Source organism: Condylostylus longicornis, unplaced genomic scaffold, assembly GCF_029603195.1.
Source record: "Condylostylus longicornis isolate FDR11 unplaced genomic scaffold, ASM2960319v2 ptg000020l, whole genome shotgun sequence".
Lineage (NCBI taxonomy): Eukaryota > Metazoa > Arthropoda > Insecta > Diptera > Dolichopodidae > Condylostylus > Condylostylus longicornis.
Genome location: NW_026577989.1, coordinates 830,201 through 850,146, shown reverse-complemented (window position 1 = coordinate 850,146; position 19,946 = coordinate 830,201).

The window sequence follows — 19,946 nt, the reverse complement described above, 5'->3', positions numbered from 1 at the left end:
GAGAATTTCGAAAAGAGAGATTAAAAATCTAAGTAAAATTTTACTGAGAAATCCAATTCAGCTGCATTAAATTTAATATTTAATATTTTCTTATAAGAAGAAAACTTTAATAAAACTATCTGAGAGCTGAATAAATATTTTATTTATTTTCTCTTTTTAATTCTTTAACTGTTATATTATAGTTTCTTTTTATTATTACTATTAATTTACATGTTAGTTAGTATTCAATAACTATAGTATGTATAAGAACTTCATGAATATAGGGATTTGTTTTCTTTTTCAAATACATATTAATGAATTTCAGTATTGTAAAAGAGAAAATTGAAAAAAAAAAACGCTTAATATGAAAATTTATGCTGAATATGAATATTTTTATAAAATATAAAATACACCTGCTGAATGTACAGATGGAAAAAAAAAAATAATTTTATTTTTTGCTTATAAATACACACATTCTACGAGTATGTATGTATAGTAGAAAAAAAAAATAGGTATATTGAAAGTAAAATTTTTATTTAGATTTAAACAAATTAAAAGTTGAAGAGAATATTTTTCTTTCTTCAAAAAACACTAATTTGAAATGTAATAATACATGTAAAATTCGATGTCATGTCATTATGACAATAAATCATTTTTTACCAATAATTAGAGACAATATTAATTAACCTTGTTTACAGCAATTTCTGTACTTAACATTTCAATGTTATTTAACTTTTATGTCATAAATTTAAGGGTTTCTTTAGTTCTGTCATTTTTGTTTTCCGTCAATCTGATTTCTTTTAAAATTATCAACATATTATTATTATTGTTTTTTTTTTTTTTTGAAATGAGATTAGAGTTTTAGAGAGAGCTGAATAAGAAATATGTCTTCTGTTCCAGTTGAGAAATTCAAGAATTGAGTACTGAGTAAATGAGTTGAGTTGAGTGAGAATATTGTTTTCATTTATTTCTCTCTTCTCTCTAAAACATAAAACATGTTCGTTAATCAATAAAACTCTCTCTTACGCAATTTTTAAATTTAGAGATAAAATTATAATTGTATATTTTGTAGATACCTACACCACATTTTGAACCTGTGTATCTTGTATTAATAAAAAAAAAAATGTTTTTTTTTTCTTGAATATTATGTTTAAAGTTTATTGCGCTCTAGTGGGCTCTCAGCAGGGGAATATTTATGAAGAAAAAAAAAAAAAGAAGCAAAGTGTGTGTATTATAAGAATAAAATCTTAACGAATTCAATGTTTGGGTCGCACGACTTTTGTTTTTATTTATTTTAATTTTTTTTTTTCTTGTATACAGAGAACATAAATATGTGAAAAGGAGAGTATATTAAAAAAATAAAAATAGCATAAAACATAATTCTTATGGTCTTACATGTTACCAGTTAAATTGAATAAAACATATTTTTAGATTATCTTTTATATACTACATACATATGTGCATATTATAATATGTTCTTAATGTTTACATACATATTATATGGAAATTGTGTAGAAAAATTTTTTGTTTATTATGTATTATGAAAATATTGTTGTCAATTCTCGCATATGCTATTGTACATATTACTATTACTAGAATGTTTTTATACATTTTAATTATTTGGCCAATATATTGTGTAAGGATGTGTAAATATGCTGCGTATATATTAATACTATTTTTAATGTTATTCAAAAACTAAATTGAATCGCATTTTCCAGATTAGAATAGATGGGAGACTGTCTTTCAGTTCGGAACCACGATCAACTCGACTCAGTTGTGAGGAACGAAATAGGTTGTACGAGTAATTTTTATTGGAAACAGATTTATGTCGGTTATTAGTCACGCGTAGGTTTACATATCAGAGACAGTTGTAAGGGCCATTGAAGTTGCAACAATTTCAAAAAAATGAAGGTGCATATCAACTTGCAAAATTTGTGACATAAATTAAAAGATCGCTGGAAATAAAAGATGTAGCTGTTGGTTGTTTTCTAGATAAAGTGAGCTCTTGATAACACCATTAGAAATCGTTTTAAATATAAAGAGTAAAAATAAGCATATTTAATTTAAGTTTATCTGTAGCTTGTTAAAAAGTAGGATAATCACCACATTAGTAAGCAAGCTCTCAGTCATTAGCACTACAACTAGATGAGCACAAATACGGGGTGAACACAGATTTCTTCTTTTCAATGGTAAATTGTTGTTGATTCGCTACTACCGATTCTAAGTGACTTCACAACACAAATACAGTAATACTTTGATGGCATAATCATCCTCATTCGTAGAAAGTTTGAGAGCCAATCGCACTTTATTACTTCTAAAAAGCATTTAGACGTGCAAAAGCTTTCTTGGAATGAGTTGCACAGAAAGTGTTACATAACTGTATTGACTCTTTCAACACGCCTTTTGTTCATCCTTAAGAAGGCTTATCTAGTTCTCTACCGGTAACTAGCTGGCGAAAAAAAGCTAGTATCAGGCTTGACGACAGTATGTTTTTCGGTGAAAACAACAGGAATCCACTCTCAGTGTCATTATCACGTATAACTGGTCAACTAAATATAACATTTTTTTTACTTATTTATTTATTTATACATCTACTCAAAACAGCTTATAGATAGCTTGTACAGAGTTTAAAATACGATTATCAGTTTATGACGATGCGCGATAATTTTACCATTACAGAGGCTCAACGAATGGAAGTGGCACGGATCCCATCTGTGACATGGTAAATGTAATTCAGCTGTTCTTGTATTTGGGTATTATTAATGGTTAAAAAAATTTTTAACGCAAAAATTTACATCTACCTCTGTATTTGAAAACTATACAGATTTCGAAGTATGAGTACTCATTTGACGATAACTTAATATTCCACGTCCTCCTATTATTTTACTCATTATTTCTCGTATTTTCAAATATACTCGTATTCAAAACGAAATTGCTGAGAAAGAGAATTAATGTTAGAGGTGAACTGTAAAAGTAGAATGAGAAAATATTTACACAACTACTGTAAGTAAAATGAAAACAAAAATTACCTGAATGATTAGGTATATACACATAAATCGTATTCAGTAATTCTATATATTATACAGACATTATGAATTCGCCGTAATTTTTCGCTTTATTTTTTTTAACTTATCATTGTTAGTTATTCTCATCGTCGTTCATAAGTTATTTTTCTTATAGTTTTAATAATTTTTTAACTTCGTATATTCTTCTTACCTTTTTTGTTTTCATTTTATTTATTTAGTTTCTTTTTTTTTGTTTTTGTTGAACTTGTTATTTTTTTTCTTCTTTAATGTTATATTTTTTTTTTTTGTTTGCTGATGCGGTTTGGTTCATTGCATCTTAAAATATAATCGGTTCGCGTGCCAATAAACTTTTATAGATTAACGCGATCTTTTCATTATGTGTGTGTGTGTATGTTATATTTTTTGTGTTTTTTTTTTTTGCTTTTCTCATTTTGTTTTATTTGTTGGCTCATAATATGCGGACAGTTACACATTTTATATACTAATAATTATATTATATGTATACGAATAAGCCTATATACCTGTATGATGTTAGCAAGATATGTAAGAAAAAAATTGCAAAATTAATAGAATTGTATATAATATGTATATACGCTCATATGTACTATATTCGCGTAATATAGAATATATGAGCGTAAGATGAGAATAATGTATGTAATATATGAGCATATATAGGTAAGCAAGTAATTTAACATATTGTGTATACCGCAATGATTTTTAATTAAATTAAGCATGATGGTGTAAAAGCGTAACCTTTACATACGTTTATTCTATTTATTACAAATCGATTCGAAAATTTTCTGCGTGTTTGATTTTTTGTATTCTTTTGTTACTTCTGTTTTTTGTAATCAATTACTTTTTTTTTTGTAATCTAATGTCGTTTTATTTAGATTGAAAACCAGTTTTAATTCAAGTTAATAACAAAATATTCTGGACACACGTTTTCTTTACTTTGTTCTCTTCATTTCATTTTATTAATCAGGATTTTTTTTTTTTTAAATTCTGTCAGGTGCAATTCATTCGCGTCTTTTACTTTTCGTTTTCTGTTTGTTTGTTTTTTTTTTTGTTTTTTGCGTTCAGTTCACATATACCAACATTAGTTATTTTTCCATTGGCATTTACGCTGGCAGAAAAGTTCTTTTGTTTTATAATAAATTAGTGCAAAAACAGGTTGAAATTATTAAAAAAAAAAAGAAGAATAATAATTAGCAAAAACGGGTAATTTTCTACAGACTTGCAATAGTTACATTTGTAATTTAAAAATTTTCAGTCTCATTAAAGCTCATATTAACAATGATAAAAAAAAAACCAATCAACCAATTTTTTTATTTCAACTTTTATTTGACAAAAAGAAGTCATTTTTTCATCGAAGAATACAGAAGGAAAATATTTTAAGTACTTAAAAAAAAAATAAAAACAAAAATTTTTCTATATTGCTATAGTTATCAGCAAGTAGAGAAAAAAAAACCGAAAAAAAAAATCTAAGGAATACCGAAAAAGGAGAATTTTTTTACGCATGACCATTATTTTTGCAAATAAATTTTACTGAGATTTAAAAAATAAAAAAAAAAAACAACGAAGCGAAGAGAGAGGTCAAATATCAAAGAGACAGAAGTGTTAATTAGAAGGGGAAAATTATTATACATACATTCAAATTGAGAAGAAAAGGAGAAAACTTAGGGTTCATTTAACTTAAACGAAAGGAAAATTTATAGTAGGAGAATAAGTATACGAATTTTTCGAAGAAAATCTTTCGTTTAAAAAGGTTTTCCCCTAATCTGAAATTTTTAATTATACTTACTTTTAAATGTTCCAACAGTTTGGATTATGTATGTATCCATATTTTCTATATTTTCCTATTGTTATCCTTCTGACGTCATTATAATTGATAAAATTACCTTATATACAGTTTAATTAGTATGTATAATTATTTCCAAATACTGAATTTCTATTCTTTATTTCTAATAATTTACAAATTGGTAATAATTTTTAAAAATAAGTTTGCATATTATAATCAAATATAGAAAGCACTAGGCAAGCGAAACAAAAATATTTGTCAGAGCCCCAAAGCTTGAATTAGTTTAGCATAGCTAAAACTTAAGACAGTTTAGTGGCTGAGTCCCTAAGAACTGGCAACAACATAATTTGTTTAGAAATTGTACCCCTCTATGGAAAAAAGCTTAATTAGCAAACCACCTGTGAAAATTTATATAAAGGAGTGCAGAAATTTTCGTGTAATTACTGTAACCCTGGTTTCCGAAAATAAAGCATTTTTTAAGTCACATAGACGCATTGTGAACTATATTATAAATTGCAATTATGTATAGAGTTATCCAATATATATTGCTTTCGTTATTTCGGTATTCACACAACTGTTAAATTGAATTGGTCACTCTTCACAGTAATTTTTATACATTCATTTAATAATGAACAAAATTACGAAAAAACCACCAAAAGTCATCTAAAAACTTCGCATAAATAAAATGAAAATTGAGTAAATAGCCGCAACACAAATCAAATCGAAACAAATAAAACGACGATAACAGAAAATTTAAAAAAAAATTCAAATAACTTGAAATTATAACAACCAGCAATGGAGACATGGAAGATGACATTTTGGACTATGTTCAAGATTTCATAACTATGTACATTAACATGAACTACGTTCATAACTATGAACGTCAAGTAAAATGAACTAATAATCTAATTGAAGCATAAAAAAACTAAAAATATTGAATGCTATCGTAAACAAATGTTCAAATAAACAGGATTAAGTAGGATTCCAACTTTGAGCTCTGGCAGATTACATAATTAAAAAATTTTTTTCGATTCAAATAAAAAAATATTTGTTTTATATATATATGTATGTTAGGAATGCCCAGTTACACACCAAGCATTAGAATCCATAAAGTGATGATAAAGTAGGAGTGCCTCAAATGATTCGATATCGAACGATCAATAAAGAAAATATTGACATATTGGCAGAGCAAATGTAAAAATATAATAAACTATTTAAAATTACTCAAGACTAAATATTTACACCTTACAAAATAAGGCTCAATATATTTAGTTTCGATGGGAGTGAACAAACATTTTTAAATTTATTTTAAGGGTCGTAATAGACGTAGAATTCAAAATTTGCTGTTTATTTATGACAAAGAAAACTGTTTAAAATCTTCATAAACTTTTACAATTCAAAAATGTAATAGCAAAGTATCTAACACTTTATTTTTTTCCTATTGTTTTTTCTTTCAAATTGACACGTTTCATATGATTTATTTATTTACTTTAAATATAATAAAAATATATTTTTTTTTTTAATAATTTAGCCGACCGTAACACAATTTTCAAAAAAAAAACATGTCTAGATTTAATATATATATATATATATAAATAGTGATTAGATGATAACGTTTTAAAAGTCGTGTTCATAATAGTCTATATGGGTATATATATACGCTTATACCTTTCAAGGTCAAAATTTACACATTTTGAATTAAAAACATAAATTTTTAAAGGACTATATAATTTAAACATATACCCATATAAGGTATTACGAGTATTATAAAATCCATTATAATAACTTTTAATGCAATAACGTAGAAAAAATTAAAAAAAAAAAAATAGAATAAAAACAAAAAATTTTATCTCATCTGAATGACCTTGAAATTGAATAATTTTCTAAAACCAATGCCAAGGTAAATAAAAAAATATGACAAGTATAATAAATATAATAAAAAAAAAATATAAGAAGAAGAAAAAAGACAAATTTATACACTCAAACCCTATATTTAGCTACTTTTAGACTTAGTCTTTCAAAAACTTCTAACCATAAATATCTGAGTATATTTATATATTTTGTTATTGTATATATGTATATATATATATTTATAAAATGTCTTAACAGATTTTAACAAAAATTCCACCCCCATATAAAAATTTGTCAACAATATTCGATATTTTTTTTTTTCGCAAAAGTAAGTTAAAGTTGTTGAAGAATTTTGTTTTTTTTTTTTGTGCCTTACTTTTCAATAACTTTGTATTTCTATCATATTTTTTTTTTGTTGGTTTGGTGGTTGGCTTTAATTCTCTAACAGAAAATCCTTTATTTATACGCTAATAAAAGCATAAAAAGAAAAAAATTACGAAAAATATTTGAAGAAAAAAATTTTTTTTTTGGTGAACACAAAAATCACATGATAGATTTACGTACTAACTTGTATAATGACGACTTTATAGAATACAAAAATAAAAATATTGGAAAAAAAAAATGACAGAACAAAAAAAAAAGGAAGAAGAAATTTTTCATTTTCGATTTCTTAATTTTTTTTTGCCCTTAAAATTTATTAATTTTAGAATTTTTCTCTTGTTTTTATACCCCTTAGAACGTATGTTCGAAGGGTATACTAAATTTGCCTTACCGTTTGTAACGCTAAGAAATAACGGTCTTTGATATAGACTCGAGTGTATGTTTTTGATCAGCGTCGAATTCTGAGTTGATTTAGCTTTGTCTGTCCTTCCGTCCGTCTGTCCGTCCGTCCGTCCAAGCGATAACTCAAAAACTAATTGAGCTAAGTTCACCAAATTTTCATAAATGATTTATTGTAATAAGTGTCAGAACCCTATTTAAAGTGGGCACGATCGGGGTACCGGTTCGGATAGCTGTCATACAACTTCAAAATTTATTTGACTATATATCAGAAACTATAAAAGCTATGATATTGAAATTTCACACAAGCGAATATATAAGTAGGGCCGATGAGCTTGATAAAATTCGTTAAAATTTCTTGGCTCTTTCTGTTAAATATAGTAATACGGTAACTTAAAGTCATAGTCTGTCCCATAGTCAGTTAGGTCATCTTTATTCGCACATAAAATAATAAATTCGTGCGGGTATCACAGAGTTGACAAAGTCAACTCTATTTTTTCTCGTTTTTCATTTTGATAAATATTTTCCATACACACGTACATCGTATTTCATATAATACCAATAAACAATATAAAAGAGAGTGAAAAAAAAAAACAAGAATAATAATAAGAAGTAAAAATAAAAAAAATACAAAAATAATAACGAATTTCAAAATAACTGTTATCGTTAGACAATAACTTCCTCTATAAAAAGAAAAAGGCGCCTTTCTGATAACTAAAATCCCTCTCTCACTCAGATCGACTTTTCGCATTCCTTTATATTTTAATTTCACAGAAAAAAAAACAATATACAAGTAAATCAGTTCATTCTCTCTCAGTCTCTCTTTCTCTCGTCCTATATGTATTTTGGCACCCCCCATAACGTCGTTTCTTACTATCCATCCTTTAGGCTTCAATTTTTTTTTTCCATATAGCTATATTTCTCAACAAATTTTATATTTTTTTTTGATTAAAACAAGACTAAAGGCAATAAATGTAATAAGGTCCTTATCTTTAGTTTTAAACAAAAAAAAAAGAGAACAAAACAAAAATTGCCGCTAACTATTAAGGTATTAAAAGAAAGAAATTTTTTTTTTGTCACTCTCCGGTAGGTACAAGGTATAAATATTCAGGTAAATTGATAATAGACCACTAAATATGCGTTTCCAAAACAAAAAAAACAACAAACAAAAATATTGAATGATTCAATCGAATAGTAGAGTAGAAACTAAAGGAAAAAATAGAAAAGAAAACAAAAAAAATTAAATCTTGTTTAAATCATCATCATCATTTTCATCATCAATACACTAACATCAATAATTTTTATCAATTTTGTCATCATAGTAGCATAAGTAGTCACGATATAACTAGCATCATTGTTTACGCATTATTTTTAAATATATACGTAAATATTACGCATATATATATATATATATTATATATGTATACAGAAAATAGTATGTATATTCAATTGGATATATATATATATGATTCTATGTGTATTGAGTTACATAAAAAAATATTCATATAATAAAACAAGAGACCATATTGAACTTTATAAAAGGGCATAAAGACGATATAGCATTGATGATATTGATGATTTTACATATTACATAATATATATTATACGAGTATAAATATAAGCATTTATATATATTATTGAGAATAGGGATGATATTATATAATGATTATGATTATAATGATGATGATAGTTTGTTTCAATTTTTCCTTTAATATTCTATATGTGTATAATATTTTTGTAAACCATTCGTACAGTTCATATACATATTTTCGAATAACACCCTTGTATATATATATATATCAACATATACATAATATATATCAACATATATATATATATATATCAACATATATATATATATACAAAATATAATGTAAGTAACAAGCTAACATTTTATTCGTTTATTAGAAATGAATGACTCAGGACATTTAAATTTTTGTGTTCTATATAATAAAAGAAGTAAAAAATAAGTATACAGGGAAAAAAACTAAAAAAAGAATAGAAAAATTAAGGTAAAAGTGAGTGAGTTTTAATCATTCCTTATATTGATATTTAATACACACATTTACATATATACATTAATACACGTATACATGAAAATATTAAATATATGGGTACAGGGGAATTATTGATTCGGTTCTATTATAAATGTAGTCTTAAAAAAAAAAGTTTAGTAATTTTGTTAATAAAATAATGTTGTAGTTGCTCTTCTTCCAATTTTCCACTTCTTTTTTGTTTCAACACCACATTCTCATTGAGTAATAAATGTCATTTTTGATCAGATTATTAGGTGTAAGATTTTAAATCTTCTTTAGAAAAAGTTTTTTTGTGTCTTTTTTTTTGTTTTCTAATTTTTAGAATTTTGTTAGTTTGTTTAGTAGATAAAATTATGATGAGTAAATGTGTATTATTATGAAAAATGAGAAACTTTACTATATAGCCTTAAGGATAATATTTTGAAATCTAATTTAAATCACGAAGAATTACGTAATGTAAATCTGGAAAATAATAATATGATAATCAATATAATTAACGTCATAATAAGATTAGTTTTGTTATACATTTAGTTTAGAAATATTTTGAATGCTTTAATTAAAATTTTTCTCACAAATTATTGTGTGATGAAAAATAATGACATGACAAGATTATTTATAACAAAAATTTATTTGCGTTATTAATTTATTGATAATTAATTCAATAGGTATATAATATTTTGAATGAAATCCAGTTAGTAATAACATGGACTTAAAAGTTAAAGATCGTTTTTTTCAACATTATACGGATTTTATTAGAGTCAACATTACTATATATTTTTGGCGATGAAATCAATGCCGAAGAATTGGACATTTCATATGAGTCTGGATTATTTATATTTTTGATTATGATTTGATGAAAAGCATAAATGTTAAGCTTTCGGGCGAAACTGTATTCCTAGAAAAAAGACCTTGATTAAGATTCAGTTTTACATTTACCTGTATTATGTATGTATATTCTGTAATATGATTGGAAATTTCCATAAAGTTTATAATAAATTTCTTATGCATATTGTTTGGGTACCGACAATTCCAACAATTATTATCATAAATGGATAGTATTGTAAAATGTTAGTATCACAAAGGTAAAAAATATATTTCGGTCGGACATATGTTGATCACACCTGTGCTCAAACGTGTATATTATAAATAGAGTAAGTATACTATTGGTTTACAAGAAATATATATTTTAACTAGAATTTATATTATTAACATTTGTTTGCATACTTTTAGGCGATTTGTAAAAAATTATTATTTAACACATTGCCGACCGATCGGGGAGATCCCGCGTTATAAAAAAATGCCAGTATACGACCGATCGGGGAAATCTCCCCGTTTGAAAATGTAATGCAATGGAGTACTGCATACATGGTTTTAAGTATATTAAATATTTATATTATATTATATATTTTGATGCCCTTTTCTCTTCGTTGATCGCTATATATAACGGTATATCAACAATATTTCTGTTGAAGAAATATTGCTTATATTGGATCATAGCTTATAGTATCATTGTCTACAATTCCAGTCTGAAGACAATTTTTGTACTGAGCAGAACAACTCTATATCTTTTTTGTAATATATTTTTGTAATATAATAAAAGACCTCAATAAAATGTCCCAGGAAATTGAAGATGCTTTTGTTGAGGAATTTTACGTTGACGCTGAATCAGAATTTTCAGAAGACGATGTTGATAGAATCAAAAATGCGCGGTGGATAGCTTATATTCAGTTGAAATTCTTGCGGTCGGCAATGTGTTAAATTAGCAAATTATAGAAATTTTCTTTATATTTCTATAAAATATTAACAGATATACATACATGGTTTAATTAAGTAATCGAATATCACATGCCCTCAATTATACCCAACTGATATAAAATACTCAATTCGATATATATCATTAAAATACAACAATTTTTCGTTCTTATTTCTCTTCTAAACCTAAAATTTGGATATTAGTCATATTTTTTTTAAATGTGAATATACAACTATACTATACATTTATAATTATAGTATATGTTACTATTAAAAACCGAAAATTTTTTGTTTTAAATCTTTTAAAGCGGATTTCATTTAAAAGTAATACTGTATATGACATTTCTCTTAATAACAAAATAAAAATATTTAAAAATACCTTGACATCTACTTTTTTATGATCTCAATTTACTTTACCTAATATTATACTTAAATAAAATAAATTATAAATAATGATGGTTCATTTCATATTAAATGAAACAATACGGCAAGGCAATTTTATAATGACCTTGTAATAAATCTTTAAATAAAACGTTAAATTCCCGAAATGTTCTATTTCGATATACGACAGTAACGTATAAAACAATATAATGTAGTTAAACAACCGTAGAATGGGGTTAACTTTTGAAAATCTCTAGAATGTATTTTAAATAATATACATTTGATGTATATCAAAAATCGTTTGGGCTCCGAAATTCCTGAGCGCAAATTCTGAGAGTAGTAATTTTCATTTTACCAAATTCAAGAGAAAATTACTACTGAATTTTTCATCCAAAACATATTTCAGTGATTTTCATTAATTCGAATAATTTATCCAAGAATTCCAACAAAAATTATTTGGTAAACTGTGAATTAGCCGAAAATTGTTTGATATGTCTTAATTTGATTCAAATAATTCCAAATTTAATCAATTAGTATATTCATTCCAAACTGCAAAATTTCGCAATTTAAAATGCAAGAGTCAAATTTTCTTTTTAAATTTTTGTTAATTTACTTTTATACCCTTAATTACGGTATTTTTTAATTACACTCAAAATTTAATTATCCTTTAAGATTTTTGAAAATTTACCAAAAACTAGAAAGAGAAAATGAAAAATAAAACAAGCCAGCCTTGTTCTCAATTTCTTTCAAGTGAGTTCTCAGGCTCCATAGTTTCTGTACAGACTTAAAATAAATGTTTTTTTTTTGTATTTCAACTTTATTTGTACTTTTCATTAAGACAACAAAAAAGAAAAAAGTACAACAAAAGAAAATAAGTCGAATAGAATAAAAACAAAAAAAAAAATGAATATAAATATACAAAACATAAAAATCAGATTAATTTTCCGCGGAAATCTATTTCATGTTAAAAACAATTCAATTGTTTGTTTTTTAATGCAATAAAGAAAAAATACAGAGAAAAAAAAAAGAAAAATTCATTTTGGTTTTTAGTTTTTGTTCTTATAATATTCAAGAAATTTTCCCAACCCTTTTTGAAAACAGCAGCAGCAATAGCAGTAGCAGCAACAACAAATAACAAAATGATAAAAATAAGAAAAAAACGTTGTAACAAAAATAATAAGAACAAAAAACAAACATAAAAGACAAATTTTTTGTTGGAAAATTCTAATTTTTGTTTCGTTTCTTATACTTTTGTTCATTATAGTAATCATCATCATCACCATCATCATCATCATCACCATCATCATCATTATCATCAACATGATTATCATCATCAACACCAACATCTCAACTCTTGCATTATGCAACTATAATTTTTCAACGCTTCATTTTATAGTTATGTATATGTACATAGTATGATGGCAATACATAAGTATGCACATAACAAAACATGGTAATGATAATGATAATATATGCACCAAACAATCTTAAGTAGAATAGCAAAAAAAAAAACAAATTATAATAATATAAGGAAAAATTATGCATACACATACATAAATGGATGAGATAAAATAAATTTAGTGTGCGTGTCACTGTTCCAACTCAGTCATTGCTATCATATTAATAAACATAATACATATACACAGGGACATTAATTTTATATGAATATTAAAGTTTAATAACAGAAAAATTTAATATTTTGATGATTTTATTTTATGATAATAGAATTAATAAAATTATAATTAAAATCATTAAAAATTACAATAAATTTAATTGAAATGCTTAGTTTTAATATAAAATTTTCACGAATATTAAAAATAATCTGAAGATAGCTCCTACTCGTATTGTTGTCTGATAAGTAGCCTAGAGTACTCTCCAATTTATTGAAATTGAACCATCCCACTACTATCTCTAAAACAGTGTATCTTTGTTGTTTGTCATATTGTAAGTCATCAATCTATATTCTTTTCAATTCTTTTATCGAACATTTTAATATCCATTTGCCCTCCCGTTTCTAAGCGTATGGTCGATGAATCCTTTGTGATTCATTATCGAAAAAAATTTCTTAAAAAAATATACTATCTGCAAATAATTTCGATTTAGATAATTAAACAGCTAGTTAAATTTACTAGCATAATATTCCAAAAATCAATATCCTATATTTATACTATTTGTATAAATTTTGGCTAATCGATTCTTGGATTTCAGCAAAATTTCTCCTCGGGGTACATGGTTTTTATGAATTTTTATGAATCAACATTATACTCAAAAAACAGAACTCTTATTCTACTTTGAACAATATACTCGTATTTTGGCCGTTTATTGTACAACTATAAGTTTTTATAATATATTCTAAGGTTCAGAACAAAATGTATGTGGTGAGCTGTTAATAACCTTCAAACCTTATTTAAATGATATATTACTTCAATATCATCAATAGTTACTTTAGAATATTTTAGGCAAATTGGTGGTCGCCATTGTGAAAATATATAGAGCTTTAATATGTAAAAATGAATCCATATTTATTCAGTTAATCATTGAGAAATTGACATATTCTCGAAAATATTGGTGTTGTAATTAAAAATTGTTCGAATTAGAAAAAAAAATATCAAAACTATGTGTGTGAATTCAAATAATTTTTCTACTTAATTTCAAACAAAGAAACTAAATTAGAAGGCATACATTATATTTCTATAATTTTAGAAATTTTCTATAATCTAGTATTTTCTAAGAATACAATATTATTATAATAAAAAAACTTATAAGCATAACATATAAATTGCATTAAATTTAAATAAATTGATAGTTAACAAAATGAATCTTCCTCATATAGAGTCTTAAATAAGAAGATCATATTATGATGTTGATGAAGATGATAAATGATTAGATCTATTATTATATTATGTGATACATTTATTTAAATAAAAATCAAATTCACTTGCATATGCACGCACATCATTAGTCTTGTGAATTTTTAGTTCCCTTCTCTGAAAATTTCTTATTTCAATTTATTATTGTTCTATATATATAATATAGAATAAATTTAATTAGCCTATAGAATAATAACAATAGCCAGAGAAAATAAGGTATATACATATATTTACACTCACAGTGATTTTAAAGGAACAACAGAAACTGACAGAATAATTAAAAATTCCCATGTGACCAAGCAAGACATGTACTTCTTCTTCTTGTTTTTTTTTTCTCAAAATTCACACATATTAATTTTTAATTGTTTCGAATGTATTTTTTCTATGCTTTATATTTGTACAGGTGTACAGGGTCTTATGCAGCGAGTGTAATAAAAAAATAAAGAAGTAAAAGAGTTAAGAAAGAATAAAAAAAAGAGTAAGCAACAAAATGTTCTGAGTAACAATTTTTTTTTTAGTGTCCATAAATTAAATTTGAATGCCAATGGCTCAGAAAAAATCGTGTTTTCTCCTATTTTTATGCTACCCTTTATCATTTTCTATCAATATTTCCGATTTACATTTTTAGTATTCACTTTTTAATACATATATATATTTTTGTTTAAAATCAAAATATTATTTAAAATGCAACATTAATTCATCAACATTGTATTATAAATTTTAAAATGAAAATTCAAATTTAATTTTAATTTGTAATTAGTTTTTAGTTTTTAATTCAACACATAACAATAATCACTTTCAAAGCTTACAATTTTATAAAATATAAAATATGCATTGTCTACATATTATGTTTTGAATTAGGTTCATATCATTAACTTTTTAATATAAGATCTACCTAACTATTATAATTGTTTCTTATGCTGTATATAGCAAGCCCGAAAACAAAGATTTTTTAATAAACTAATAATATATATAACTATAAAATGTAGAGAAATTTTCTCAAAGGTATATTTATTCTTTCTTTCTTTGAAAAGAAATTAACCACAACAAAGCAAATTATTATCGTAACGTCATATTTGGCACTGTGTCAATTAAAAACTTTTATTATAGTATACAAAACATGTAAAAATATAATTGTACATACAATATGTACTCGTAAAATGAAAAGGAGTTTTGTGCAAATGATAGACACAAGAAATATTAAAAAAGTTATATTGAAAAATCATGTTATACATATTGTATAAAAATGGCGAATATAATAGTATATAACACTATAGGAGGTGAACAAAGTGAAATTGTATATATGTATTTATTTGAAAGCGGTTAAGAAAAGTGTTATATACTATGTGAATGAATGAATTTAAAAATTTGATTAAAGAAAAAAAAAAATTTTTTTTTTTGTAACAAAGTTTCTTAAAAATTCTATATATACTAATGTTAAGTATGTAATATAGTTCTTTCTTTATTGAACAAAATAGTTTCTTTTTAATTATGAATATATAAATTGAGACTATTTACATAAGTGTCAATTCCATTTTGATTTTATACAATAAATTCTATTGTTTGTACATCTATTTTATCTTGTTATACGTATATGAAATCAACATTTTAATTTTATGCCCTGAAATCTCGGTAAAAATTCGACGAAAAAAATTAAAATCTGTACAAACAATATCAAAATTTAGTTCTCTATAATCTGAATTTTATCAATTCAATAATACAAATTTAATTGTTATATAAGACAAATTTATATTTAGTGCTAGATTTTGGTGTAAGTACGCCCTATATTTTTATACCCGTACGAACGTATGTTCAAAGGGTATACTAAATTTGCCTTACCATTTGTAACGTTGAGAAATAACGGTCTTAGATATAGACTCAAGTGTATGTTTTTGATCAGCGTCGAATTCTGAGTTGATTTAGCTTTATCTGTCCGTCCGTCCGTCCGTCACAACGATAACTCAAAAACTAATTGAGCTAAGTTCACCAAATTTTCACAAATGATTTATTGTAGTAAGTGCCAGAACCCTATTTAAATTGGACATGATCGGGGTACCGGTTCGGGTAGCTGCCATACAACTTCAAAATTTATTTGGCTATATCTCAGAAACTATAAAAGTTATGGTATTGAAATTTCGCACAAACAAATATATTAGTAGGGCCAATTTGTCTGATAAAAGTCGTTGAAATTACTTGGCTCCTTCTGGTACCTGCCATACAACTTCAAAAGTTGTTTGACTATATCTCAGAAACTATAAAAGCTATTGTATTGAAATTTTACACAAGCGAATAATATATTAGCAGGGCCGATGTGCTTGAAAAAATTCGTTAGAATATCTTAGCTCTTTCTGGTAGCTGCCGTACAACTTCAATAGAAGTGTGGCCCACACAGTATTTTGAAAGACACAGTACTGAAATTTTGCATAAATTGATATGGTGATACGGCAACTTAAAGTCATTGTGTGTTCCATAGTCAGTTATGGCTTATTTATTCGCACATAGGATAACGAATAGGTACGGGTATCACAGAGTTGACAAAGTCAACTCTATTTTTTCTCGTTTTTTTTAAATTCCGATAATATCAATACAGAGCTATCGTATTGCATTGAATAATCCTTTTATATACTTGGATTTCTTTGATTGGGACACGATCCATACAGAACTTATTTCACTACTTTGTGTGTATAAGATTTGTAACGATTTAAAAGCTATAATCGTGCACAAGTATAAAACATTAAAAATACGATTTCAATAACTTACTCAAATTTATTTTGAAATCTTTAAATCTTTTTAAGTGGTCCTTTAAGTTTTTAATTGAAATAATTTGACAATAATATTTTTGCATTTCACATAATCGCACGTTACGTTTTTACTATTCTTTTAACAAAATTTCAATTAATACGATATTGGCTTCAGTTTAAATAAAATTTTTATTAATTTTACAAAAAAAAATCCAATTAACCTATAAGAAATGTTTGAAACAGCTTTTCAATGGAAAAGTTTTTCAAAGAATACTTTCCAATTATAATTCATACGCATAGGGATAAAAAATTCCTTGTAACACAATATTCCACCATGAAATATGTGTATTTCTTGAAAACAATCCAATTAAGATTATATATATACATATTATGTGGTTTACAGTACACACAGTACGTATTATTGGTAATAGAATCCTTATCAATAGTTTCTATAACTACAAAATTTTTAAAGGGATCCAACAAATTTTTTTGTCTTGAAAACAAACAACGCCTTATTATTTTTTTTCAATATAAACGAGTCAAACATTTTTTGTATAATAATTTAATTACTATCATAATACTTTGCTCATCGCATAGCAAAACAAAAAATAAAAAATTATGCAATTTAATCTTGAAACGTGAAAAATTAACGCGTTCACGTTTTCTCTTCTAAAAAAACACATGTAGAAAAAAATTCAAATTAATGCAATAATATTTAAAATTCAAATTATACAATTCAATTGTTCGAGGACATTGCATGATGAATTTAATTTTCTTTTTAATTTTTTTTTTATTGAATTAATTCTATGTACTTAAAAATTTGCATATAACATGAGCAAACATAATCAAATAATTTTAATACTATCAACTCATTTTACATTTGTTTTCGATAATGATGGGAAATCAAAAGTGAACTAAAGTCATCCATTTTTCTTTTGTTTTTTTTTTTAATAAAATTATTACATACAATCATATTTTATAATTTATTAACACGCTATTTCTCTAATTTTTTTTCGTTTTCATAATATGAGAAAATTTGTAAAAATTTTATTTCATTCTATAGTATTAATAAGACGTTTATAAACGAAAATCTAAATTGGCAAAATGAAATCCTTTTACATTGAATTGAATATTTGGAATTTCTTATTGCCATTTTATAAATTTTATCATTCTAAACCTTTAATTAAATTAATATAGTCCAAATAAAGAATAAATTAAAAAATATGCAATTTATAAAAATAAGCGCCAGAAATAACGTGCCTCCCCATCCACGTAAAATGCCTGAAACAATTCATTTATTAACTTTGCCATCTTTATGATACTAAAACATATAGAGTCTATTCATTGAATGCAACTTAAACCATTCTGGTCTGGCGATATTCAGTAAAAATGTTTTATAAACACAATTATAAGTCTTTCATTTATAATAAAAAAATTTCACAATAAGGACTTCACCTTAATTTTCTGCAAAAACTCCTACTCTATACGTAAAACCGAATAAATTTCAAGTAAGAGTAAAAAATTTAATTGTATAAGTGTGTATTTAAAATAGTACAACGTTGGGACAAGCCAATGGCTTGTAAAATACGACTTTTTCCTTCATCTAGTGCAAATCCAATTTAGCTCTATTTAAATTTCAGTTAAAAACAATCTAGCTTTTACATTATTTAAGTTAATTTCATTCATATACCGAAATATTTTAAAGATTGCATACATTTAGGATGAGGTAAAAAATAAACTGGAAAAAATCGTTAACATAGTACTCCAATTTAAAGATTATTTGCATGAGTTAAGAACAATAATTATATATTTTAATGGTATTTACTGTTAGATTTCTGCATTTATAGAAATTTGGAAAGGCTTACCGTTTCGGAAATAAAAGGTGGTAAAAATTTGAAATTTAAAAATTTCAAGAGGCCGGTAACTTGAGAGAAGAAGAAAGCGGAAAAAAAAATTTCTTCTAATTAAATTAATTATTTATTAGTGTTAACAAGCTGCTGATATTTCAAACTGACGATGTAAAAAAAAAAAACCATTTCTAAAATTAAAAAAAAAGCAGATTTTAGATAATGGGCAATTTTAGCGGCCATTTTGTTTTTTCAATATTGAATTATGCTGCGTCGTGGTGGAAAAAGCTGTACACTATTTTTGTGCGTAAACAAAATTTGAAAAATGTTTATGGTTTCTATAAAAGGAGTAGAAAAAAATTACATTTTTAGGTCTTTGTTTGGCTATAAATTTTAGACGGAGGAGGGAAGATGTGTAAAAATTTTCTTCTACAGAAATAAGTTTCAAATAAAAATCTCTATACATATACAATTTAAATTCTCTATCTTCAAGTGTGTAGAAGTTATGTGAACGAGTCCATGGACGGACGGAGAGAGTGAAACTAATAAATTTTTGTCTTTCATAATTTTTTTGGAAGAGATAAAAAATAGAAGATTTCTCTTAAAAAGAATTAATTTTTATAAATAATTTCATTAAATTTTTTTTTTTTTGTTCTATACCAAGAAGAGTCTTATTTTTATCATGAGCTTTAATCCTCTTCAAATAAAATTTTAAATTCGAGAAATTCATTAATACAAAAGAAAAACCATCATAGCTATATAACACTCTAGTATTATAATTGAAGAAGCCATAATAAAATAACTATAATATAATAAGAATATTAATGTACAATTAATGTAGATTTTTCAAAATTAATTTGCTCTTCTGCGACTTAATTCTTATTT